Genomic DNA, 27,966 nt, shown 5'->3' on the forward strand with positions numbered 1-27,966 from the left:
AAGAAAATTTACTGTTTTGCTAAAAATAATGTACACAATAAATTAAGCTTGTCACAAAAAACCCTCACATCAAGTTCCTCGGAAAGTTTCACAATTAATATCAGCTATAGAAGATTCTGTGACATATTTATATATACATTTCTGGGTAAAACGATGAAAAAATAGATTGATGGATGGATATATGGATGTATGGACAGATGGATTAAAAAATAGAGATGGATGTGGGCAGATGAATCTAGTTCTATACCCTAAAATCATGGCATAGTGGATGTTTTCATATAGCAGAAGAATAAAACTGAAGTTTTAGTTTTAGAGAGAGCTGTTTACCTCAGTTTATTTTCACTTCAAGATATGTCTTTTCCTAAAAGATGTAAAACTTAAATTTATCCTATAGTATTTATTAGTGCTACAGTATAGCAGCAAATAAGCCCTGAATTATAGTGTTCAACAGAGGATTTTTCCTCCTTTGCATAATTTCATTTATTTGTTCCCTTTTTTCTGATTTTTATGAAGCAATGACCTTCAATTCATGGTTTTGAATGATCTGATATTCATAGCATGTCTAGCCTTTTCATTGGAACTTTTATGTTTCTAATTCATTAATTTTCTGTAAAAAATTTTTTTAAAACATGGTTCTTGTGGTTAGGAAAAGAAAACTGTACAACAACCTGTGTTTTGTCCATATGTATTGGTTCAACTATTCATTATATGTTTCCCTTCTTCCAGGGAGCAAGTGCCACAGGATCACAGATGTGCATCTCAGAATTAACATGTTTTTCTGAGGCACATGGTTTATGGTTCAGCTGAAAAAATTTGTAAGAATTTTTCAAATTCTCAATTGTAGAGGTCATGAACTAATGTTAAAATGGCAGGGCAGTAATTTTAAAACACTGAGCATGGGATCAACTCAGCCATGTTTGATTTTGAATTCAGCTTCCTCATCTGTATAATGAGAGATTTGCATACATATTTTGTAAGACCACTTCATGGTTTTCGACTGTTTTATTCTTTTTGGAATTCATATTCAGTCCATTTTACAGTTGCGTACTATGAATGTGAATGAATGTGAAATGTATAGCTAAAATAAACATTGGGTTAATAACTACTATTTTACTTTTTATTGGAACGTGTTTGTAGTACATAAGATTACATTTATTGTGGGGACCTGTACATATACAAAATCCATCTTAATTTGTTTCATCTCCTACTCTTCCCCTCCCCCCCTGCCCCTTCCAACTCTCAGTGCTCTTCCCATTTGCAAGAGCTCCATTTTCATCATCATTTTTCCATCCTCTTTTCTTCCCCTCTCACTCCCTCCATGTTATGTATGATGTTTCAAAAGCTAAACAGTCTAGTCCAAAAACATATTTTTTCAACATTGTTTAAACTGTTTGTTTTAACTGTAGTTGTAAGACTCCTGAATTAAATAAAAATGGGAACATGGTATATTTATATATTGAAAAATAGGTCACTTTCAATCACTTCATTCAATAATGTCACTAACCTTCCTATTCTAAGGGAGTAGGCTAAGTGAACGAGGAAGAATGTTTTTCAATAAATATGTCCTGGAGCAAAAAAAAACCCCTTCGTATGAGGATTCATAACTTTGATATATAGATTTAGGAATATTATCCATCCCTGCAAATGTCTTCCATTTTTAAGGATAGTTATTTCAGCAAAATTTTTCATAAACTTTCCACTTCATTGACCAAATACTTTTTAGAAGTCTGCTGTTTTTAAATTTTGACATGGAGTTAAGGGAAGATCCTCTTGGCAAAGAGTCTTGCATTCAAGCTTACTAATCTTGCAGGCCTAGCAGGCTGTGGCCTAAGGGGATGAAAGGTCATTCCCCAGATAGTTTGCTTGTGCTGCTGACTCTGCTCCAAGAAGAGATCACGCCCCCTGTCATACTTCCCATAGCTGCAATCCTGTTTGTCTTGCCTTGGTTCCCTTGAAGGAATAGTTCAAGGATTGGAACATCCTGAGAAGTGTCTCAGCCCATTTCTGTAGAGATTAGAGTGCATTCATAGAGAAGAAAACATTAAACAACACCTGCTGCTTATGCATTCACCTTAAATAACTGCTCTAAGTACTATATAAGAGATGTATGAACCAAGAATAAATGTCCTGATTCTCTTCAGGATCTCCTGTGTCCCGCTTCTGTTTCTTTGTGGCCCTCCACTCTCGGCCCCTAGCTTCTCGAGGCCGAACAACAAAATTTGATTAAAGAAAACAAAATATTCTTTGACTACCTCATTTTTCTTTCTTCTTCTTTTTGTATTAAATTCTTTTATTGGTATATTGTAGGTGTTCAACACAATTACCTTTCTCATTGGGAATTGTACCTTTACATAATGCATCTTGGTTCTTATTTTTTCCCCATTCCTAGCCCTCCCTTCATGCCCTCCACCCTTCCCTATTTACAAAGAATTTATTTCCATTTTTTCCATTTCTCATCATCTTTCCTTTCCCTTCTTTCCTTTCCCCTGCCCCTCCCACTACCCCTACCCCTTTGGACCTTTTCTTCCTATTTTGCATTATCAATTATTCATTCTAATCACTGGTACATTTTAGGTATACAATATAATGACATTCATCATTGGAAATTTGCACCTTTACATAGTCTCTCTTGGTTCTTATTTTTCACCCTTGCCCAGCCCTCCCTTCAACCCCTCCATTCCTCCCTATTTACAAAGATTTTGTTCCTATTTTTCCATTTTCTCGTATTAATTCCCTTCTATCTTTTCCCCTAGCCCTCCCACTTCCTTCCCCTTTGCCCCTTTTCTTCCTATTTCACATTACCTATTATACATTTAGTCCTTATTTACACTTTCAGTTTCTCACACCAGAGAAACTATTCAGTATTTATACATGTGTGTCCTATTTATTTCACTTAAGAGTATCGCCTCAATGTGCATCCAATTAGCTATAAATGTCTCTAATTTCTCATTTTTTATGGCTGAGTAGGACTCCATTTTATAAAAAAACCACATTTTCTTTATCCAGTCTCCAGTTGATGGGCATTTGGGCTGTTTCCAAGTTTTAGCTATTACAAACTGTGCTGCTGTGAACATGGGCGCACGTATATCACTGTGGTATGATTCTTTTAATTCTTTGGGGAAGATCGCCAGCAGTGGAATAGCTGGGTCAAATGGGACTTCCAGTCCTAGTTCTTTGAGGTATCTCCATACTGATTTCCACAGTGGTTGCACTAGTCTACACTCCCACCAGTAGTGGAGCAGGGTTCCTCTTTCCCCACAGCCCCACCAGCATTTGTTATTGGTTGATTTCATGATAGCAGCCATTCTTTCTGGAGTGAAGTGGAATCTCAGCGTTGTTTACATTTGCATCTCTCGAATGACCAGTGATGTTGAACATTTTTTCATGTATTTATTTGCTATTTCTACTTCTTTGTCTGAAAAATGTCTGTTCATTTCAGATGCCCATTTTGGATTGGGTCTTTAAATTTGGGAGGTCTGATCTTTTTAAGTTCTTTATAGATTCGAGATAGTAGACCTTTGTCTGAAGAAGAGCAGGTGAAGATTTTTTCCCACATTGTGGGTTGTCTCTTCACACTCCTGGTGGTTTCTCTTGCTGTGCAGAAGCTTTTTAATAAGAAGAGATCCCACTTGTTGATTGTTTGTGCTAGTTCATGGGCAACTGAGGTTTTGTTCATAAAATCTTTTCCTACACTGATGTCTTTAAGGGTTCTACCTAACCTCTGTTCCAACTGGTTCAGAGTTTCTATTTTCATATTTAGATCTTTAATCCATTTTGATTTTAGTTGAGTGCATGGTGAGAGATACAGGTCTAGTTTTAATCTTTGGCAAGTTGAAGCCCAATTTTTCCAGCACCATTTATTAAAGAGACTATCTTTCCTCCAGTGAGGGTGTTTGGCTCCTTTATTGAAGATGAGATGGCTGAGTGTGTCTGACGTTGTTTCTGCATCTTCTAATCTGTTCCACTGGTCCTCAGGTCTGTTTCTTTGCCAGTACCATGCTGTTTTTATCACAGTAGCTTTGTAGTAGAGTTGCAGGTTGAGGATTGTGATACCCCCTGCCATGTCTCTGTTACCTAGAATTGCTTTTGCTATTCTTGGTCTCTTCTTGTTCCAAATGAATTTTTGGATTGTTTTCTCGAGGTCTATGAAGTATGCTGCTGGGATCTCAATTGGAATTGCATTAAATCTATATAGCAGTTTTGGAAGTATGGCCATTTTCACTATATTGATCCTTCCTACCCAGGAGCAGAGGATGTCTTTCCCTTTTCTGATATCAACTTCAATCTCTCTTTTCAGAGTGCTATAGTTTTCAGAGAAGAGGTCTTTGATTTCTTTCATTAGGATGATTCCTAGGTATTTCAGTTTTTTGGATGCTATTGTGAAAGGAATTATTTGCCCTATTTCTCTCTCAGTGAGTCTGTCATTGGTGTAGAGGAAAGCTATTGATTTTTGTGTGTTGACCTTGTAACCAGCTACTTGACTGAATTTGGTTATTAAGTCTACAAGACTTTTGGTGGAGTTCTTGGGGTCTTCTATATAGAGTATCATGTCATCTGCAAATAGTGACAATTTGACTTCTTCATTATGTATCTTTATTCCTTTTATTTCTTTCTCTTGTCTAATTTCCATGGCTAATGTTTTCAGAGCTGTATTGAACAAGAGTGGTGATAGTGGACATCCTTGTCTTGTTCCTGATTTGAGTGTGAAGGATTTCAGTTTTTGACCATTTAGTATGATATTGGCTGTTGGTTTTTCATAGATGGCTTCTATGAGTTTGAGGTAGAGACCATCTATTCCAATTTTTTGTAGGGTTTTTATCATAAATGCATGTTGGATTTTGTCAAATGCTTTTTCTGCATCTATGGAGATAATCATATGGTTTTTGTCCTTGGCTCTATTGATATAATGTATTACATTGATTGATTTGCGTATATTGAACCATCCCTGCATCCCTGGGATGAATCCCACTTGATCAGGGTGTATGATCTTCTTGATCATCTTCTGCATTCTGTTTGCCAGTATCTTATTAAGGATTTTTGCATCTATGTTCATTAGTGAGATTGGCCTATAGTTCTCTTTTTCGGTTGGGTCTTTCTGTGCTTTGGGGATCAAGGTGATGCTTGCTTCCAGGAATGAATTTGGGAGTATTGCTTCCCTTTCAATTTTATTGAAGAGTTTAAACAGTAGTGGCAGTAGTTCCTCTCTAAATGTCTTGTAGAATTCAGCAGTGAAGCCATCAGGGCCTGGGCTTTTCTTAGTTGATAAGTTTTTAATTACATTTTCAATTTCATTGGTTGATATTGGGTTGTTCAGAATTTTTAGGTCTTCTTCATTCTACTTTGGTAATTCATATGTATCTAGGAATCTGTCCATTTCTTCTGTGTTGTCCATCTTATTGGCGTACAGGTTCTGGAAGTAGGAATACCTCATTTTTCTCTAACACATTTTTCTTTGTACTTCTCACTGCCTTTGTTATGTCATATCAAAGATGACTTAAATGCTATACATAATTTTCAAGATTTTCCTATTAATGAAATTTTTAATTATAAAGTTAACATTCTGCCATTATTAATTTACTCTTACATATGTGAAGAATTTCTAAGCAAGAGTTTTTCTTGAAAGTCTCATGAACTAAGGGGCATAAAATACTTAGTAACTGAATACAATTATCTAGGAAAATTATGTTTAAAATTATGAAAGCTAGTTCATGGAAAAGTTCCACAGATTTTAAAATTATGATATATAATCTACTATTCAGTGTTATATTATTTGAAAATGTAATGCATATTTATTGGCTCTAAAAGTTTGGTTTTTTTGAAATTATCTAAATAAAATACTCACTTTGTATTAATTTTAACTATTAATCTATGTTTCTACTTTTTTAAAAAGCTCTTAATAATTTTTACATCAATTTAATAGGTTCACCGTCAATTATTATAGCTTTTACTTCTTAAATAATAAATGTATACCTATACTTTAACACACTGATATATTTCACTATATATAATAATGCACATAAGATCATAACTCATTGGATCTGTTCATAATACGTGTGAACACACTCTCTAATAAGTCACAATACATGGTAATGACACGCTTCTTTATATCAGAGATAATATGCTATGGATTTGATACGATGGTGACCTACATAATCATATGATAACTGTTCCAAGTTTGAAAGTGTTAGAAATGATGTTTGTATGGAATTTGATTATTACTCTATTCTGAGGCTAAAAATGAGCTTAAAGACAGGATAGATTTTGGCCAAACTTTTACGCTAAAGGAAAGTCAGGTGCAGTGGTACATGTCTGCAATCCTAGCTACTCAAGAAGCTAAGGCAAGAGGAGAGCAAGTTGAGGTCCAGCTTTGGCAAATTAGGAAGACCCTACCTCAAAATAGAAATGTTTGAGGATGTAATTCAGTGGTAGAGTTCCCCTGGCTTAAATCCTCAGTTCTTTAAAAAAAAAAAATCAGTCTTAGTTCATTTAGCTCAAACTTCAGGTTTGAGTAACCCCATACAATATATGGTCCTACAATTCTCAGCATGTTAACTGAAGCCCTGTTAAGCTTAACAAAGGTACTGCTGAAAATTTGGTGAAGGTGAAGAAGCTGCGACACCTTGTGGATCTTAGGGCTCACCCCATTGATACCCCTGATCTAGATGACAAATGCCAATTTGGATTCTGCAGGTATGCAGAAGTTGCCAACTTTTCTTGCCCTCCTAGACATTTGAATCTCAGTTCTGTACATCTGTCTATGCTCCTTATGATAGTGCTAGTTTTTTCATATATGAGCTTCTACCTTACTTTTCTAAGTATCTTTTGGGCAAAGTTCTCTCTCAGGTGCTTTACCTTCAGCTCTGCAAAATGTCTTCACTTTTTCTTAAGGGTTTCTGGTACAGCAGGAACCTGCTTTTTTTTCAACACTCTCCATGGTTCACATGGCTATGGCGAAATCAATATGAAGCTAATTGTCTTAACAGGTAACTCATTGATTGCTTGATCTCTAGATAAATATGGCATCATCTGCATTGAAGATCTGATTCATGAAATCTGTACTGCTGGAAAATGCTTCAAAGAGGCAAATAACTTCCTGGGGCCCTTCAAATTATCTTCTCCACAAGGTGGAATAAAGAAAAAAAATCACCCATTTTGTGGAAGGTGAAGATGCTAGAAATAGAGAAAACTAAATCAGGCTTATTAGAAGGATGAATGAAATATCTACCATGATGTTTTTATGATTTGGTCAATTAATAAAGTGTCTGCTTAAAAAAATGTCAATCTGATGCTACCCTTCTAAAGTATGAATGAACCTTATTATATTTAGCAACTTCAGCTTTTAAACTCTATTCCCTTTTCTCAGTCTCTTCTGTGTAGAACATAAAATATTCATTCACAACTGAGGATAATTTTTTTTAAAAACTCACTGAAGAAACTCCATACCTAAAGAGGGAATAACATCTGTACAGCTTTCCTGTCATTGGACAAAATACACAACATCAGCAATTTAAAGAAGGAGAAGTTTATTTTGGCTCATAGTTTCTGTGGGTTCAGTCCATAGTTGGTAAGCTCCAAGGCAGAAACAGCAAGGTAAGGGAGAGCTATTCATTGCACAGTGGCCAAGAAGCAAAGAGAATAGGGGGAACCACAGACACGAATACACCTGACTAATGTCCGCCGGGACCTACCTCTTTTGAGCATGAGATTTTTAGGGGATATTTTATGTGTAACTCATAACATCTCTGTGGGACCTATTTGGAGACAGTAATATGTAGATCCACTATAGACCTACTTTGTAGATGATAATTGGCCTCTTTGCCACTGATAGATCATTTCCACTAAGTCTATGTAGACTCCCCAGTGTACCTCTGTCATAGTTTAACATTGTTAAAAGTTAGAGAGGGGGAGGGGGTGTGAAGACAAAGCAAACAAAAGGCTGTAAGCATCCCTCCTCTCTCCTCTAAAAGAATGTGATTCTAGCCAGTGAGTTATTTTTTAATAAAACACAAAGCCCCAAAACGAAATTAACCAACCAGTATGGATATTAACAAAGCTCGACTACATACATTTCTCTACACCAACTAACTTGGTAGGGCCAGTCATTTTGTGTCAGCAGTGTGGCCCTCTGGCAGTCTCACAAGTTACTTAAGGCCAAAAGGAGAGCTGCTTTCTGGCCCTTAGGTTGTTCCCTTATTGCCAGCAGCCGTTTCAGGGGAGAGACAGTGCCAAGGTCTAATTAGGCCTGTGAAGACACTGCCAGCCCCTGGTGCTGGCATAGTATTGTAACTTTCCCACTCCCACAGCTGCCAGAACTTCAGATCCATCTTTCTTGGCAAAAGTTGGCAAGTGGCCTTTCCCTGTTCTTTCATTTTTGTGACCATGTAACTAAAAGCCCTCCTGGGATGATAAAGGGAACAGCTTGGCAGTCCCTCCAAAAGACTGTTATTTAGTCCCTGGGATCACTGCTCCTGAGATGTCTTTTCTGCCCCTGCCCCAAGCAGCTGCACCTCATATACTACAGATTTCCTCTTTCCTGCTTTTTGCAGCTGCACATCTTAGGGTGGCAGAGCAGTCCCTGGCATTAATTTTGTGGGGTTCTCCTTCCCAATGAGGTAGCAACCTTCTTCATATATAAGTGAGGAAATGAGGTTTGTGTTTATCTTACAAACACTGCTGGAAGCAGAAGTGAGCAGACAAAGGACAAGAACTCTACTGTGGTGATGAATACTTATGTTACTTGATTCCTTATTTCATTTTATTTTGCATTCTAATAGAATTAGAGGAAATAAGGAAATGTTCACAAAGTGCTTACGTTTACCATTAATTATTCCTATATAGTTTTCAGCTTTTAGAAATATGATCCAAAGGTTTGGAATTCTGATTTGGTGTGAACTTTGGAGAGGGATGTGAAATTTTGAAATTCACTGTGCTGTTCCTGAGGCTGAGGGCTGTGAATGGGCTTAGTGCTCCAGCAGGCAGAGCTGCAGAGAGAATTTGCATCCTGCCATGGGCTGTTGAAAAGGAAACTAGCCCCACCTGTTGTTCAGATTCATTTTGCTTCTGTGCAAGAGGAACATTGTCCTTGGAAGCATCTCTCTCAGTGGGTGTTTCTCATGTTCTAGGCAGCATCAAAAAAATGATCTGGATCTTCTGAGAGAAGTTTAAGGAAAAATTACATCTGGAAATATGTCATTAGAATGAAGAGTGACCAAGGAAGCAGGCTGGAAATATATAGTTGTATGCACAAAGCGTTATCAAGTTATGGGATGTTTTTTGCCTTGTGTTATAGTTGCTGCTGTGAAAACTATTTGCTTTTTCATTAATTTCCCATTTGTGTTCTAGGGCTTCACTCATTAGCTGCTATCTCATTTGAGTCTCAGTATCCTTCTTTGTAGAATCATATTAATAATAACTGATAGGCTTATTGTGGGTAAATCAGATACACAAAACAACTAGATATTTATTCACATAATAGTACTCATTCAGTAGACAATTTAGTCTTTTCCCTTTATATCTTAGTGTGTGATTGTTATCCTAGTAATCTTCTCATGTAACTTAACCAAAATCATTAGACATTGTTTTATTCCATGAAGCCAATAGAGAAAGAGACAATAGAAAATTTACTGGGTATGTTTACTTAAGCTCTCAGATGCTTTAGCAAACAACAATTAGAAAATTAGAAAAATGCAAACAGAAGTTTTGTTTCTAAGCATAATTTTTATTATTTTCTGCATAATTTGGGATATGATTGGAAAAGGAGGTCATAGGCACATGATCCATTCAGGGGTTTGTGCAGAAATTAAACTTTTTAGAAAATGATTGAATTTGACAAACATTATTAAGCACCTTCTCTGGCCCAAGCACTGATTTGGACCTCAACTCCTCACCAATGGAAAAAATCAGGTTCTTTCTGTACATTATTTTATCCCAGTGCTCAGCACCATAGCAAGGACCAGCGCTTAGAACTGAATAGCAGACTGTTTGTGGAGGACAACACTTTTTAAAAAAATGTTTAATTCTCATGATGGGCATTTCCAAATGATATTAAAAATGGAAATCAGTATGGAGATACCTCAGAGCACTAGGACTGGAAGTTCCATTTGACCTCGCTATTCTCCTGCTGGGGATCTTCCCCAAAGAATTAAAAAAAATCATACCACAGTGATATATGTGTGCCCATGTTCATAGCAGCACAGTTTGTAATAGGTAAAACTTGGAAACAGCCCAAATGCCCATCAACTGGAGACTGGATAAAGAAAATGTGGCGTTTTCTTTAAATAAAATGGAGTACTACTCAGCCATAAAAAATGAGAAATTAGAGACATTTATAGCTAAGTGGATGCACATTGAGGTGATACTCTTAAGTGAAATAAATAGGACACACATGTATAAATACCAAATAGTTTCTCTGGTGTGAGAAACTGAAAGTGTAAATAAGGACTAAAATGTATAATAGGTAATGTGAAATAGGAAGAAAAGGGGTAAAGGGGAAGGAAGTGGGAGGGCTAGGGGAAAGGATAGAAGGGAATGGGATTAATATGAGAAAATGGAAAAATAGGAACAAAATCTTTGTAAATAGGGAGGACTGGAGGGGTTGAAGGGAGGGCTGGGCAAGGATGAAAAATAAGAACCAAGAGAGACTATGTAAAGATGCAAATTTCCAATGATGAATGTCATTATATTGTATACCTAAAATGTACCAATGATTAGAATGAATAATCGATAATGTCAAATAGGAAGAAAAGGTCCAAAGGGTTTGGGGTAGTGGGAGGGGCAGGGGAAAGGAAAGAAGGGAAAGGAAAAATGATGAGAAATGGAAAAAATGGAAATAAAGTTTTTGTAAATAGGGTAGGGTGGAGGGGGTGGAGGGGGTGAAGGGAGGGCTAGGAATGGGGAAAAAATAAGAACTAGGATGCATTATGTAAAGGTACAATTCCCAATGAGAAATGTAATTGTGTTGTATACCTACAATGTACCAATAAAAGAATTTAATAAAGTGCAAAAAAAAAGTTCCTTACTTTATTACTTGAGTATCCATTTACCAATATATGTTTTAATTCAATCTTCATAAATAGCTATTCATGTTGCAGGTTAATTATTTAATGAGATCCAAGAACATTACTATGTTTTAAAATGGTGAATGTTGCCAACTCACAGTTCAGGAAGGCCTGACATGTGGGTGTCTGTGCAAATGAAGAAGATCGGCCACATGCCCAATGCCTGCTGCTTATTTTGTTGCTGCCTCCTATATTTTAAAATTTAGTTTAAATGCCAAGAGATTTGTTAAGAGGTAGATGATCTTACCACTTGAAGTGTTCCTAAGTCTTCGATTGTGCTGGACTTTATATAGAAAATAATTATAGGATAAATGTAGAAATTTTTTACTCTGGTGTTGTTCTTCTCCTCTTCCTCTTCTCCTTTCATTTTCTCCTCTTCCCCTATTTCCTCCTCTTCTTCTGTTTTCTCCTTATCCTCCTTTTCCCCCCCTCTTCTCTCTCCCTCCCCTCATCTTCCCTCTCCCTCTCTTCTTCATACTGGCAAATGAGCCCAGGGTATTTGAACCAAAATATATCCCCACTCCCCTTTTTGAAGTTACTAAGTTACTAAATTTTCCTGGATGGGCTTGAACTTACATTTCTCCTGGCTCAGTCTCCCATAATGCTGAGATTACAGGTCTGCACCACCACACCTGGCTTCTTATATTATCTTTGAATCTACACAAATTATCTTGTTGCAAAATTCGTAATATCTAACAACGTATACAATGCCAAATTAACTTCTTAGTGCCAAGAAATTATTTTATAATATAAATAACAGCTATTTGGAATATGGTTATCTAATTTGTAATTATTTTTGTAGAAAACGTATGAGTAAAAGCTTCCCATGACTGATGTTGATAAGTTAAACTGAAAATCGGGATGTGAATAGTTTGTCTCTCTTCAGTATTTCCTCCATAAAGACAACTAACAGAAACATTAATCCTTCTAATTTAGCACTATCCTGATGTGCCCTACTCCATGTCATCAAGGAAGTCTCAGTTTGGGGTAAGATAGGGAGACTGAACCCTGCTTCTCTCACTTGTTCCAACTAGCAAAAGTGGACATAAATTCACGAGTTAGGTTTTTGAGACCTTTAAAAACTAAACAGTTGCAGATGAGTTGAGAAAAATCAGAACTGAAAATAAAGCAAAACTAAGTGTGAACTGATTATATTTTTCCTCTGGAGTTACCTAGCCTTGTTTTGGAGAGAGTCTAAAGTTGACATCAGTGTGGATGGAAACAGGTTGAGGAGAAGTCTTACATCTTGTTTCAAAGAGTGGCATAAGGCACGGTTTTGTAGCTGTAGAACTGAAAGGAGGAGCTGTGGATAAGCAACATGTACGGGGGAACTGCAGAAAAAGAAGACCTAGGAAACAAAAAGTTCAGGGTTTTTTTTTTCTTTTTCTTTTCAATGAATGCCTGTTTTTATCCTCAAGTTTCATGTAAATAAATCTGGTCCTATATGGCAATCTGAAAACTTTGAGAAATAAACTTTGATATATCACCACTCAGGTTCCAGACTCATTATTGGATGATGCAACATATAAAGTTAAATATAGATAGATATAGTGTTTAAAAAAGTTTGAAAAGGGAAATGATGTTAAAACAGAGGAGAAAACAACAACAAAACGACGACACTGGTAAAACCTAAAAATCTGCTCATAACTTTTGGACTACACTATTCTGGATCAGTTGATTTTTAAAAAGTCAGAGTCCTCCGTAAAACTAAAATAAGACTTAGTATCTCATCATACAATATTCAAAATGTCTAAGATACAATCCCAAATTACTGAGGAACTAGGAAAATTTCACATTGTGTGGGAGAACACAACGTACACTGACTTTGGAATTATGTTGCTGACATTAAATCAGCTATTACAAAAATGTTCCAAAAGTAAGGGCAAATCTTTTGAAATGAATCAAAGAAAGACTCAACAAAAAAATAAAAGATATGTGTACTAATTTTAGAACTAAAAGATTCAGTAACTGACATTTTGTTAAAAAAAAAAAAAACCAAACAAACAAACATAGATTTAAAATGGCAGTGAAGAGAGTCCTTGAAGTGGAAGCTGGAAGATGAATTGGGAGATCAATAGAAGTTGTACTTTACGAGCAATACAAAACAACATGATTTTTAAAAATAAACTTACCTTCAGCAACTTGTAGAACAATCCAAAAACATTTACCATTCATGTCTTTGAAAATGCTGGGGAGTAGAATAACTAGTTTTTGTGCATGTGTTTGTGCACACCTGTGTGCATCATATTTGCAGAACTGTCCTTTTGTTTGAAGAAATAGTCATTGAAAACTTCCCAAATTTGCCAGATCACATAAACCTAGAGATTTAAAAATCTCAACAAACTCCCAATATAAAACAGTTTTTACTCAGAAACATTGTAATCCAGTTCCTGAAAACTAAAAGAAAAGCCTTCAACAGAGATTGAAGAAAATGATGCATTAGTGGTAAAGGAGAAATGTTTTAAGTAACTGTAAATTTCTTTCTGGATCCCATAAAGTTAAAAATGAAGTGCAGCAATAGTTCTAAAATGCTGGAAAATAAGAGCTGTCAGGGAAAATTATTATATCTAACAAAAATCTCCTTCAGGAATAAAGGCAAAATAATGATTTTTCTCAGATTAAAACAACCCTGAGATGTCTCTAACAAAATTCCTGAAAAAATTCTTCATACATAAGGAAACTATGGAAGAAAACCAGAAACAATATCTGAATAATAAGTATTATTACCTGAAGTTCTTTAAAGCACATGACAATTAAAAGGAAACATTCTGTGTGTTGTGCATAAAGTATGTAGAAATAATTTAGTTGTTAACTATAACCTAAAGGAAGAATGGAAAAGAGACCTACATGGTGATAGATAGGATTTCTACATTCCACTTGAATGGAAAAATATTGATTCTAAACATAATATGAAAATTAAGCATGTATATTAGAACAACTACCATATATATTTTACATATACAAAAAGAAATAGAGTCAGAAGCACAATAGGTAAATTTGAATGGGATACTGAAAGGAGATCCAATAACACAAAATAAGTCTGAAAATTAAGATCGAAAGAAAAAATAGGAATAAAAAATAAAAAATAGATAATAAAATGACAGACTTGAACCCAAACATGAATTACATTAAATATAAGTGGTCTAAAGCACCAATTTAAAGGATGCCAATCAGAATGAATAAAGAGAAATATGTGGTACAAAGATGTGCTGTGTACAAGAAACTCACTTTGAAACAATGATGTAGGTATGTTAGATGTAAAAGGATGGGGAAAATAAATCATACAAATATTAAATGAAAGAAAGCTTGGTAATTACTATGTTAATACCAATATTGGCATAGGCAAAATAGAGTTTAGAGTAAAGAAAATTACCAGGGGAAAATGGTGTTAAATCATGATAAAAAAAATATCAAAATGCATAACTATCTTAAGTATTTCTGTGGGAAAAAATAAATATTGACAGAACTGAAAGTACAAACAATTACTGCATAGTCACAATTATGGTTGGAGAATTCAGTAGTATTATGTGGAAAATTGAAAGAACTAGTAAAGAGAACTTTCTTATGATATAGAGCTGAAGAAAAATAACCAATTATAACTAAAAATAACTACTGATATTTTTAGAACACTCTACCCCCAAATAATAAAATGCATACATTCTTTTCGAATACACATGTAGTAACCTCATCCCAAACAGTAAAACAAGTTTTTAATGGGTTTTATAAAATTGAAATCACACACAAAATAGTTTTTTTTTTTTAATAATGGTATTTGGGCTGGGGATTTAGCTCAGTGGTTACAGCGCCTGCCTTGCAAGCGCAAGGTCCTGAGTTCGATCCCCAGTACCCCCCCCAAAATAATAGTATTAAATTTTAAGTCAATGACAGATATATACCAGAGACAAATTTCCAAACAGTTTGAAATTCAATAACACACTTTTAAATATTTTATGGCCAAAGAAACATGGAGGAAAATAAATTGTTTTGAATTGAGCAGGAATGAAAATGGAACATATCAAATTTATGGGATACCTGCAAAGCAATAGTTGAGAGAATACTTATCTAGTAAGACAGTAACTTCTTAAATCAATAATCTAATCATTCTCTTTAAGAGCTTAAAGTGCAAGAAACCCAAATCACCAAGTAATTAGAAAGAAATAAAGTAAATAGTAAAAAATAATAAAATTGAGAATAGAAAAGCAGAGAAAATTAATGAAACCAAAAGCTAATTTTTAGAAGGGACCAATAAAATCGATAAACTTCTAGCAAGACTAGCATGGTGAATCTGTACTCCTTATAGCCTCATTCACTTGGTTTTGCTTTATTCTTTAAAGTTGCCTATCAATATATATAGGTCACACTAGTGCTGGGCATTTGATATTAGCAGAATACTAGAGCTGTTGTCTTTCAGGGGTGATTGGTTACAACTTAAAATTATTCACTAAAAAGTCACATTCCATTTCCCTAACTTAAAAGGGACTCATATTTTTAATCTGAGTTTTTTTAGTGCCTTTGTAGGTAAGGATGAATTCCATCCTCCTGACACTTAGAACAAGTTTCCATGATCCCAATTGCCCTATGAAAAGATTAAAGTAGCGGAGAGTATTTACCCCAGAAGATATATGTTTGAAAAATTCTAAACTCTCATATAAATGGTGAATAGTCTTTTGCATCTTAACAAAGAGTACAGAAAAAAGAAAATATTAATAAGTTGTACATTAAGGGATTAGATAATGCTGTATGGAAGAATTTCCTACCAAGAAAATTTATTCTTTTTTTTTTTTTTCTGGAAGGGATGGCTGAGGTTGACTATGGAAACAATTCTCCCAATTTCTTTAAAAGAAGGATAGATTTTTTTTGACATATAATATTGTATGGATTAGGCTGAGATGTAGCTCAGTGGTAAATTGCTTGCCCAGCATTGTGAGGTCCTGGGTTCAACCTGCAGCACCGTATGAATTTATTGTGCATTTACTGTATACAGTGTGATGGTTTGAACTATTTATGCATTGATGAGTAAACCTAGTTAATCAACATATACATCACCTCACATAGTTACCATTTTTGTGGTAAGAACCCTTTACATCCACTCTTTTAGTATTTTTAGAAGAGAATATGGTGTTAACTATATTCATCATGTTGTATAGTGATGCCTTGAACTTATCGTTCCTATCTGAATGAAATTTTGTATTCTTTCACTTATATCTCATCAACCTCTCCCCAAGGGCCACAGCCCCTGTTAACAACCACTCCACTTCCTACATTTATGACATTGGCTTTCTTAGATTTCTTATATAAAAGTATGCAGTATTTGTTTTTGTGTACCTGACTTATTTCACTTAATTTAATGTATTTCAAATTCATCTATGTTGTTGCAAATGACAGGATTTTCTTCTTTTAATGGCCAAATAACATTCCATATCTACGATTCTATGTCTTAGTTACTGTGAAGAATGCTTTAATGAATATGGAAATGCAGATGTCTCTTTATATACAAATTTACTAATTTAATTTTCTTTTGACATATACTATGGAACTGATGAATCAGTAGGTCCATTTCTAAATTTTTGAAGAACCTCCATAATGTTTTCCATGAGAGCTGTAGTAATTTATGTTTTCACAATGTTCAAGCTTCCATTTTGCCCACATCCTCACCAACACTTATCTTTTTTTTTTTTTAGTAGTAATCATTCTAACAGGTGTCTGGTGATATCTTGTGGTTTTAATCTGCATTTCCCTGATGATTAGTGATGTTGAGCATTACTTTTATACACCTGTTGACGATTTATTTGTATGCCTTCTTTTGAGAAAGTCTATTCAGGTCCTTTGCTCACCCTTTGATCAGGTTCCTTTTTTTGTTGCCTTTGAATTGTCTGAGTTTCCTATGTATTTTGGACATTAACCCCTTTGTAGTTGTAAAGCATGCAAATATTTCTCCCAAAGGATAATTCTTAACAATTTGAGATAGTTTGAGAGGCCAAATACAAGCGTTGAAAGAACGTTGTGTGTCTCCATTGTGAATTCTGGATGTTTTCTCAGAATCAGGCTGCTCTCTCTTTTCCCGGTCAGTATTTAGAGAACTCAAAGACTGCAAAGCTTCTTTCTCTTGAGATGAGGCAGCTTCTCCTTCACTAATGATCTGAATTTAACACTGGATCACTTAGGGCCAGATTCATTTGCAAAATATTTGCTCAGCTTTAATGCTATAAAAGCCTCTGCAAAGCTAAGAAAACCCTGAGAAATGGATTATTCACGGGACTCTGCAAAGCTAGGTATCAGACATGGTCTGTTTTTAATCCTTCTTTAAGCATTACCATTCTAAACTTATAAAATATTTGTGACATATTAGACATATTCCATGCAGTTATGATCATACTCCAGGCATCTGAGTGTTAGATTTCTATCCTTTCTATGAGAATTAAAAGCCCTAGTAAAAGCAGATGGTAAATTCCAGAAATCCTCCCTTTTTTCCCCTTAAGCTCCTGGCTAATTTCTAATGAGATGTCACAAATTTAATCAGTTTAATTTAAACAGCAGTTTGAAAGAAATTATCTTCCCTTCATTACCATTAAAAAGAAGATCTTATAACTGAGTTCTGACTACCTGAAATAATATTTCAAATATTAATAGAAAATGTTTATAATTATGATATCTGAAATAATTTAGAATAGAAAACTCAATATTATTTTTTTAATAAATTGGGCATCTATAGAATATCAGGGGAGAATAAATTCACAAGATGCTGAAAATGGCTGTGGATTCTACAAGCCTTTACTAATGAAAGAGAAAATTATAATTTATAATCTAAGCCTTGAACTAGAGAACTTCTGAAGTGCAGTGTCATTGCGGACCCTCCAATCATCCTGCACCTGCCTGTACATCTCTTGTAATCAGCTCTGGGACTTGTCAGATCCATGTAATATTTGCAAGACAGAGAAGTGGTTTAGATTCCAATGTTTACCAATTATGATATGAATGAAATAGTATTATATGGATCCCAATGGATAGCCTCCATACAAACATTATAGGAAGAAACTGTTGCATTTTATTTGGCGTATAGATTGCTAGGAGCTCCCTTATCTTGAAGTTAAGGTAATATTGTAAACATTAATAATAAAATGAAATATGGTTATTTACATAAAGAAATTAGCATAAAGTAAGTAGTGAGTTTAAGTGGAGCAAGAAAAGAAATACTTAAGAGAAAAATAAAAAGGTGTTAAATCAGTCATAGCTATTTTCATCAAGGAAACAAGATAAACCAACAAAATCTGTTTTCCTCTCAAACCATAGCAGCTGGAGGTCAACATCAGATCTGGCTTCTCACAGCTCAACCGTTTTTGAGCTATGATTTTACTATCCTTGGTAGCCCTATTAAAAAAGGGTATCCTATCATTATAGAAAATAAGTGATACTGTATTTTTAAAGAATCATAGGTAAGAATGGTGACAGAAATTGAGACTCTAGTTGGTTAGCAGCTCTTTCATAAGTGTACTAGAAATGCATGCCATCCTTCCCTACCAGCCTCAGCTCCTCCACACAGCTTCTCTTAAATGTGTCCTCCATGCACACCACACATAGTTCTCCTTCTGCTGAGGAGAAAACTTTATGCAGACCACATGACCTCAGCCCACCCTCACTGTCCCCCAACCTCAAAGGTAATACTACAGTGGCTGGTCATTTGTAAACTTTTCAAGAAGCCTTGGCAGGGTCCTGTTTGAAAAGAGAAGTTATCGTCTTTGGCAAATTTAACAAGGGAAGGACAAATTAGTGAGCATCGAGTTCAAAAGTTTTTACCACAGAGACCAAGACAGCCATCCTAGGCAATGAGTTAAGCTGAAATTGTGGTATAATAGAAACTATGAATATGAATAAGAGTGGCAGATAACATAGAACTAGCTAATTAATAATGTAGAGAAAATTGGAACAGAATATGAAGTGATAAACCCAAATGGTAGAGAGTAGGTTTCGGGATACTCAGGAATGACTGAATCTATAAACTCTATGCCTTTAGACTTTAAAGAATGTTATATTCTCATTCTTTCTTTTAAGAATAAGAAACTAAGGAAGATCATGATTTTGTAAAAAAAAAGCAACATGGAATGTCTCCATTGTAAACTTCGCAATGGATGACTTAGCAGAGATAACAATGAGAGTAGAAGCCACATTGTGCTTTCAATTTCCAAGTATTTATTCCTTAATTCTCTTTGCTTTTTTCTTTTATGAATATCAGTATTTCCTAGAATGGACATAAAAAGATATCTCATTTGTTTATGTACTTAAAATATGTATTGAAGGGAAAAATAACTCCCTCTTACTTGATCAGTGTATGCAATCAGAATCCAAGGACCTTCCCTGGAATAGCTTATAGTCTTATGACCGGACCTTCCTTGGAATAGTTCATGATCTTATGTTAGGAGACAGATAAGTGAACAGATAATGAATGTTTTTAATGATAAAATCAGGGTGCTTTGGGGCCTCAGAGGAATGCAGCTAACTCAGTTTGTCAGTGGTAGAGAAGAAAGAATACTAAGGTTTCCTCAAAGAATTACACATCTGCAGTTATAACATACTGGCAAACTCAGGCAAGGTGATGGTCAAAGAGAAATGCATGTGTGAAAGCTTTCAGGGAGAATGAGGGGGAACTACAAACAAAGAAAAACAAACAAAAAATAACAACAAAAAATCCTCATGTTCCTGGACCACAGACTATGAGAAAAGGAATGATGAGAAATGTATTGGGGAGTGGAGTGATTCAGATGCAAGGACCAGGATAGGGAGCTATTTTATGGCACGCTGTGTAGTTTGGACTTGATCCTTACTGCATAGAACTCTAAGAAAAAGGAAATAAATTCATATTTGCAGTGGGAAGTTGGAGAAATGGTTGTACTGGAGAAAGACTAAAAAGAAGAACTTACTGGACCTGGAAGACTTAGCTTGATATCTTGATTCTTATACTAGCATCTTGGTGGAGTGAGGGAGCATAAAACACAGGAATAAGAGTAGTTATAATCAAAGAAATGCAAATAGCTTTAAAATGTTGTATTGAGGTGTCCCTTGGATACATATACTATGGGTCATGGTAGGTGGTATAGTAAGATACAAATAGGTCTGGAACTTGAGGGAGATGGAATTGCAGCTTTCATCTCTGAGGCAGTTATAGGGTTAGTGTTATGTTCTAAATGTTTCTGCTTCCCCCAGTTTCACATACTGAAACCTAACCAAGAAGACATTTGGGTATTTGGTTAGCCTTATGCTAATTAAAGAAGCAATTTAAGGTCTTTATATTTCAAATCTGTCAGTGCATGGGAGATTCATGCCTCCCAAATTTGTATGAATGAGTAAGTGAACACATGAATGAATTTTCACTAAGAACCATGTCTGAGGATAAAATTAACAAGAACAGTCCCAGTAACTCTGGATTGAGTTTTTTTTTTTTTTTTTTTTTTTTACCCTGGGCCATTGAGCTGCTCAGTTTTGTGTAATAATTGTGATGCTAGAATTAAACTAAATAACAGGATGAGGGATCATGTTTTTGAGATCCAGCCTCTTTTCATCATGAAAACACTGGGTGGCCTCTGACATGATGTGTTTAGTTATCAAACATGTCAGCTAATACCATGGAGAGACCACATGTATTCAAAGTGACAGACATAACAAGGGTCAAAGATCAAAGGTGAATTGCAAAGGGATTTTTACAACGTTTCTGTTGTTATAGCCATTTCTGGTAGGTCGGATACATGAGCAAAAAGTTGTGAGGAGTCATGGTGAGCAGAAGTTTTCTCAGGCTAAATATTCTTTAAAGGCTATGATAATTACTGTATATTTATATTATTTATAGGACAGTACAAATTCAAAACCAGCACCAGTTCCTTATTGTTAAATTTCATTCTAATGTTTATTGGTTATTTCTTATGATTAGAAAGTAGTATGCACTCATTCTAAAAAATTAACAAGTGAAAAAATACTAACATAGAAAGTTAAAATGCTGTGTAATACAATACCTTAATAAGACCATGTTTGCTGTACATTCTTTCAGTTACAATTGCAGATGGTGCTTTGTTTGTTAATCAGATCCAGAGACCTGTTAGAGAACATCCTTTGTGCCCAACACTGCACTGTATGTCATTGCATGTAGAGAAATTCCCAATATGGTATGGAAATAAATATATAGACATGAAGAAAATCTAATGGCATCACTCCATGTCCAACCATCTAATAAAATACCATACTTTACAGTGATAGTAAGTCAGCAGCATCATATCACTGTAAGTTTTTGGGTGCAGTAGTCAACATTTTTATCATTGCAGACCCCAGTATATTAGGTAAAATATTCAACAGCACTTTGAATGACTGTTTATTGAGTAAAAGACCAATTGCATAAGAATGCATTAAGAATTATTCAAGGAGAGGTGTAAGTGTGCCTTGTAGTCATTAATAGAATCTTTAAGCTCCATAGTTACATGAATGGCCTATATCAATAATACTTATTAAAATATTCATATGACAACATTTGGAAATTGTGTGTAAAACCAGAGAAATTATGACCAACTTTTGGAAGTTCTGTTTACTCTGATTTATCCCCTGGAAATGGTGTCAGGGGTATTGCTGTCTTAGAGGTCAGTAGTACAGTGTAACAACTAACTAGGTAAATGAGGCAAAAATTAATCAAAGAATTAGCTTAATCTACTTGAGGTTTCTTTGTTTGGTACAATCTCTGCCTTGAGAAGATGAATTCAGAAGTTTTTTTGCCTCAAAAGCACACGTATCTATTGGAAAAGAGATTAATTTCTTAAAGCCATCTAGAGTCTCATTGTTTGGACTAGCTGACTGGAATATTATTATTGTTCCTTAAAAGTTTTGAGATAAAGACACGATCCATGATATTTTGAGGCAAATTACTGTATTTTTGTATGTGTAGTATTTGAGCTCTGATGATAAAGATCGCTATGTATGATACATTTAATGTACTAATTCCAAAATTTTTCTGTTTGATGCTGTCAGCTCCATCTTTCCCCCTGGGAATAGATATAGTAGATTTATCACATGCTTAAAGGATTTGACTAAATTTGGTCCCCATTCTGTTTCTTCAAATGTAATTCCATTGAAAAGTTAGCTTGTGGAGTTAACTATAGACTATAGCTGCTATCTTAGCGATTAGATTAAGGAAGAACATTTCTCAGAAGACAAATACAGAAGAACTTCAAGTTAACTATAATCACATTTGACAGATTATATAATCTGAGTCTATTATTTTCCTCTTCCCTTTTTCTTCCCTTGTGAGAAAGCCCAGGGGAACACATGCTACATATTTTGACACTTTTTTTTTTAACTCAAATGGCTATGAACTTACTTGGTGCTTTAAAATATGTTTTTCTTTTATTTTTTTAACTGAAAGCTGCACTCAGGCACTGGAAGACTGGCTTGGGGGGATGGGTGCCTAAACAGCCCACATGATGGTTATTTTCAAGGTGAAATGATCCACAGTTGTATTCCCTCAAAGCTGCAGAATGAGAATTTTGAGTTTTTAAACAGGCTAGATAGAGATAGTTCCACCTCTCAGATCAAAATTATGTTACTTAGTTTACATATTTTATTGAAAACAAGTCAGAAGGCCAAGTTTTTTTATTTACAATGAGAAAAACAACTGTCAAATAGACTGTGCTGAAGTCAGCAATTCACAGAATCCTTTTCCCCACAGATAAGCAGCATGAGAATACAAATTATAACCAAATGCCAAATTATCAATTATAATGAGTAACATATCTGTACGATGAGAATATATTTGAGTTACCCTGACAAAGTCATTCTATCGGGGTAGATAAGTGACCTGAGTTGCCAAATTTTCTGAAAGTTGCTAGAGAATAATGGAATCAAAATAATGGGAATGAGTTGGTCTTCAGTTTTGTTTTCCAAATAAAATGGTTTTAGCCTCTGCCAGGCTGGGCTTAAAACAGCACTATAATGCTTTTGTCTCTGAGATTTAAATGGACAAAGCAGTGTTTGTTTTCTGTCTTTTTTTTTTTTTTTTGCTTTTCATGACCTCTCTCATTAAAAAGTGCAGGATACAGTTGATTAGGCTTTTGTTTGCTACAATATTGAGTTGTCTAATCACAGTCATAATTCAACTTTTCAGTCTTAAGATTACCTTACTATAATCTTTATTGATGTTTTGGGAATTTCCACATGCTCAGATCAAGCATGCTTAGATCACTGGTCGAAACTATGTTTGTTTAATCATATCCTTTTAATTTCAAATCTTATAAATCACATTGTATCTGCCTTTGGTACTAAAAAACAACCCTGTTCTTTTACTATATTTCTAAAATTGCAGAAGTGACAAGATTGTGAGACACAGTGGGAAATAATAATGTTCTCTGCTTCTAAAGAGTACAAATCAAAATGAATGTTATTTTTAAAAATAAAAAGTAATCCCAAATATGTTTTAAAAACTAGATGCCCCTATTTAAGAGAGTAAAGACGGTAAAGAGATGAATTGGGGAATGAAGATATTTCTTTATCGTTAATGGATGCACTTGTTTCCAGCATCTCCTGGATGTGCTTTAGAATGGCTCTGGAATCTTCTGCCATCTCTTACCCCACTATTGGAGATACAGAAATGGTTAGTCGTAAGAGTTTTGGGTATCCATCTGCAGAGACGTCAGCCTTTTCACAATAAAGGTGGCAAAAATCAAAATAATCATACTATATTCTTTGATTCATAACCAAATATGAAAAACTCTTTTTCTAGCACAATTTGACAAGCATTTTTACCTTGTGCTAATACACCTCTTTATACAGAGAGTGTTTATGTGCAAAGATTAAGATATTCTGGAATTCCAAAGTTGTGACTGTGTAAAGATATTCTATATGGCGGTCACTGCTTTTCTTTTCTCATTTATTTATTTTTTATTGAGTCCTAATCTGGGGAAGGGCCTGTAATTTTACACTGAGTCCTTCATGTTTGAATTTCCCAAAGGTTCAAAGGTTTGAACATGGCCTAGAATGGTAAACATTAGAACTAAAATCATCTTTCAGCTTCTGACTTGGCTTGTGATTTAATTGTCACCTCATTAATATGGGCCACTGGGTATGAATTTGTAAAAACAAGATACATCAAGAGGACTGAATAAAATCATTCATGGTTTGGGATTTTTACCACCACCACCCTCCACCTACTGTGTTCCTTAAACCTCCAACTTCAAGAGACTGGCTTGATAAACATGCCCTGTCCTCTAGGTCACTGGGTTAAGGATCAGTTCAGTCCTTTTGAACTTTTCACTTTTTCTGTGTAAATAAAAGCTAAGTACTTGCTAGGTTCTAAATCTAGAAGTCTACAAAGACTTATTGCAGTAGTGAAGTAAGAAAAATATCTTAATGACTCCTCACCTTGCCTCTCTGATCCCTTTATTCACTTTTCAGTGAATGATGCTTCACCATTAGGATCCCAGTATTTATTCCTTTTTGAAATTTTTTCATTAAAAAAATAAAAGAAGGTCTCTACTTCACCCTGATTATTTGATTGATAATTTTGAAATTTTGTAAGAAAAGAAGAAAAACTTAAGGAACTCAAAGTCTTAACTTAAGGGAAGTGTCTATATGTAAAGATTGTATATAAAGCCTTACATGTAAAAGTTATAAGTAGATATAAATAAGGATCCTGCTTTGTACCAGTACCTGGTGCAATGCCTGTGTTGCACACAATAGGCCCGTGATAACTTCTACAAAAAGAATTATATATAAAATACACATAAAGTTATCAAAATATTACATAGCCATATTCACATTAAATATGGCTGAAAGATTGCGAGTGAAAAGCAAGACTTTTTTTCATGTTTCCCAGCTCCATTCTTATTCCCTCGAGTCTTTTTTATTTTAATTTTAAAAAATATTTACTGTTTCTTTTTTAGGCACTCTAGTAGAGAACTCAATTATTTTTTGACTGATCAGACTTAGGCAATTCACACTGCAATTTGAAAGGTGGATATTTTGCTCATTGGTAATTTGGCTTTCTTTTATCAATCATCTTCTAGCGCAGCTGTAATAGATCTGCACTTGGTAATCCATTTCCTTATTCTGGTAGTAGGCAGCATGATCTCTTTATTTACTGTGGAATGAAATGAAAATCTGTGTCTCCAAATTTTCCACTCTCATTTCTGGTTCTACTTCTGTTCACCAGTCTTTCTACACCTACATTGTTGATATTTGATCTTTGTGCTAAAAGTACAACAAATCTTTTCTCAGGGTTAACATTAAAAATGAGCAATAAACAGTATTTGCATTATTATGACCACATAAATATCATTTAATGTTAGGTCAAGAAGTATGTTAGGATTACACACATACACACACACGCATACACACTCTTTAGGGAACGAATGTTAGGACCTATAGTTCACTGAAAAGAAAGATTATTAGTATTTAAATTAAGATCAGTGACATTTATTCAGCCATAGAAAAGATAAACTTGAGTCATTTGTAGGAAAATGAATACACTTTAGGACCGAAGTGTTGAGTGAAGTAAATCAGACACACAAGCTTAAATATCATATGTTTTCAGTGAAACTTCTTAGTCATCAATTAATGAATTCAGCTAAAGAAAATTTCTTTTGTCATTTCCTTAATTATTCCTTTTCTTCATTTTTTTCTCTTCTGTTTCTGTGTCTCCTAATACTTGGATATTATAAATTCCAGATTCATCCTCTCCTATGACTTCTGTTATCATATTTTAGTCTATATTTGTATATCTTTAATCTTGCTACTGTTTTATTAGTTCAACAACTACATTTTAAATTTCTAAATACTCTTACTTGCTTTCTACTTTTTGGAAATTTTATTTTTGGTACTAATAGAATTTCCAGTTTTTCTAAGCTTGTAAGAGGTATCTTTTTTGTAGGTTTCTTAAAATTATCTTTTTTTATCCTGCCTATTTTAGTCTTTATCTATAATGCTGATGAATTTCCTAATGTTTGATGTACTTCTTTGTCTACTTGTATTTAATGAAAAATTGCCAACTGCTATGTCTTTCCTTTTGTGTTATAAAACCATTTACCCTTCAAGTCTTTACCCTCAATGGGATGTTGGACAATAGAGGAAATAGAAGAGAGGATGATCAGAAATCACATTAGGATGAAAAAGTGCAATTTGGCATCAATGGGTTCTATAATTTGGATGAGCCAAAGGTTTCTGTGTTAGGAGTTTGATTATCATTATGGTGATTTGGGAAGGTGGTGGAACTTTTAAGAGGTAAAGTCTAGTGAAAGGTCATTAGGTCACTGGGGGTGCTCCCTTGAAAGTAATTGAGGTAGTTCTCATGGGGGACCCAATTTAGTTACTTTAAGAGTGAGTTCTTATAAAAGAACAATCATGGCTCTTTTCCTCATTTTGGCTTAATGTTTCACCATTTGATCTCTCTATTTCACACATGCCCCTGCCATGATGTCATTCACCATGCAGTAACTCAGCACAGGAGGACCTTCACCAGAAACAAGCAGATGTTAACAGTGTGAGGTAAACTAAGTTCTTTTTCTTATTAAGTTGTCAGCCTCAGACATTCTTATAGTAATAGAGCATGAACTAATACAGTAAGTATCTACTGTAAAAGAATGAAAAAATTTTTATTCTCTGATGCCAACATACAACCAAAGCTTTATCATTTTTTTCTGGAAATTTACTAGAGAAGCCATCACCACTGTTAGGTTTTTGGTGGGTTTTTTTTTTTTTTTTGCTTGTTTGTTTTTTCTTTTGGTTTTAGGGTTTGTATTATCATTATTATTATTTTCTTGGAATTAGTCCAATTGTTTCCTGGGATTTGAATGAAGAAGATATGCTGAATAGGGGAACAGTGTATGTAGCTATTGCAGTTATGGAACTTATGTTGATTTTTCACTCATATCTTTCATTTCTCCTTTTAGATTCCCTGAAGTTCCTCACAATGGCAAAATCACTACATAGCATCTTTTAGACTCTGGCTTCTTTTTCCTGTTAATCTTACTGCAGTCAAGAGTCTTAATGTTGTTGTGACCACATAGACATCATTTAATACTCAGCAAGGAACTATATGAGAATTATAGTTTGTTTTTCTTTGAAGGGATTAATGTAATGAACTTTCAGTCTTCTCCCAGCATTGCCATCATTGCAACACCTGCCCTACCTCTCTGTTATGCACTGACCCCTTTCTGTCCTACTATTATATTTATGTTATATAAATGATAGATTGATATATAATCATAACCTATATCAATATATTTTAGTAGACTATCTGAAAAGAATGGAGGCAAAAATGTATCACCTTTCTGAACAATAATAATTACTTACCTAAAGCATCACTAAATCTGTAAATCAGTGAGTAAATTCTCCATTGCTTGGCAGCACAGTTTTGAGTTTTGTTAGGATTTAAAGTAGTTTAAAGAACCCCACCAATAGTCAATTTTTATCATACTGACTTCTGAAATTGTACTTCCTCCCTTGTGTAACAAACTCTTTATCCTTGAGTTCCCTTGCCTCACAGACCTAGGTCTTAACACATCAGTTTGTGCTCACATTTGTTTCTAAGTTGTTTTTTTTTTTTTTTTTGCCAATCTGACAGGTATGCATTTTCCCCTCAGATACTGCAATAATTAAGAACAGTCCAGGCTAGCTGCCTTTCTCTTGTTGTCTCTGGAAACACATTACTTTGTCACGTATAGTGTTGTGTACCACATTCCTTTTCAGTGCTCACGTTTTAACACAAATAGGTAACCATGAATTATAGCTGACTGAAGGTTCCCAGTAGTCTATTGTTTGCTGACATACTCCCCCCCCCCATCACAACTAGGAAAATTACACCTGAGTGCATTTGATTCCAGTGAAGAGCTGAGCTGGCTAAAGGAAGGAGTCATAACAAATAGCTGGTGAGCAGATGAACTTTTCG

At 34.8% G+C, this 27,966-nt stretch overlaps 1 long non-coding RNA gene across 1 annotated transcript in view; it reads left to right on the forward strand.

Annotated features, from left to right (window-relative positions):
• Positions 1–5,907: 5,907 nt before the first annotated feature.
• Positions 5,908–27,966, forward strand: part of LOC147826790 (uncharacterized) — a 66,251-nt gene continuing 44,192 nt past the window's right edge. The window contains exon 1 of the long non-coding RNA XR_015453477.1: positions 5,908–27,946. This is a non-coding gene — a long non-coding RNA (uncharacterized LOC147826790). The remainder of the gene's footprint in view (positions 27,947–27,966) is intronic.

Source organism: Heterocephalus glaber, unplaced genomic scaffold (genome assembly GCF_053883595.1).
Source record: "Heterocephalus glaber isolate CG9 unplaced genomic scaffold, H.glaber_assembly_v1.0 deba00001461, whole genome shotgun sequence".
NCBI classification, from domain to species: Eukaryota; Metazoa; Chordata; class Mammalia; order Rodentia; family Bathyergidae; genus Heterocephalus; species Heterocephalus glaber.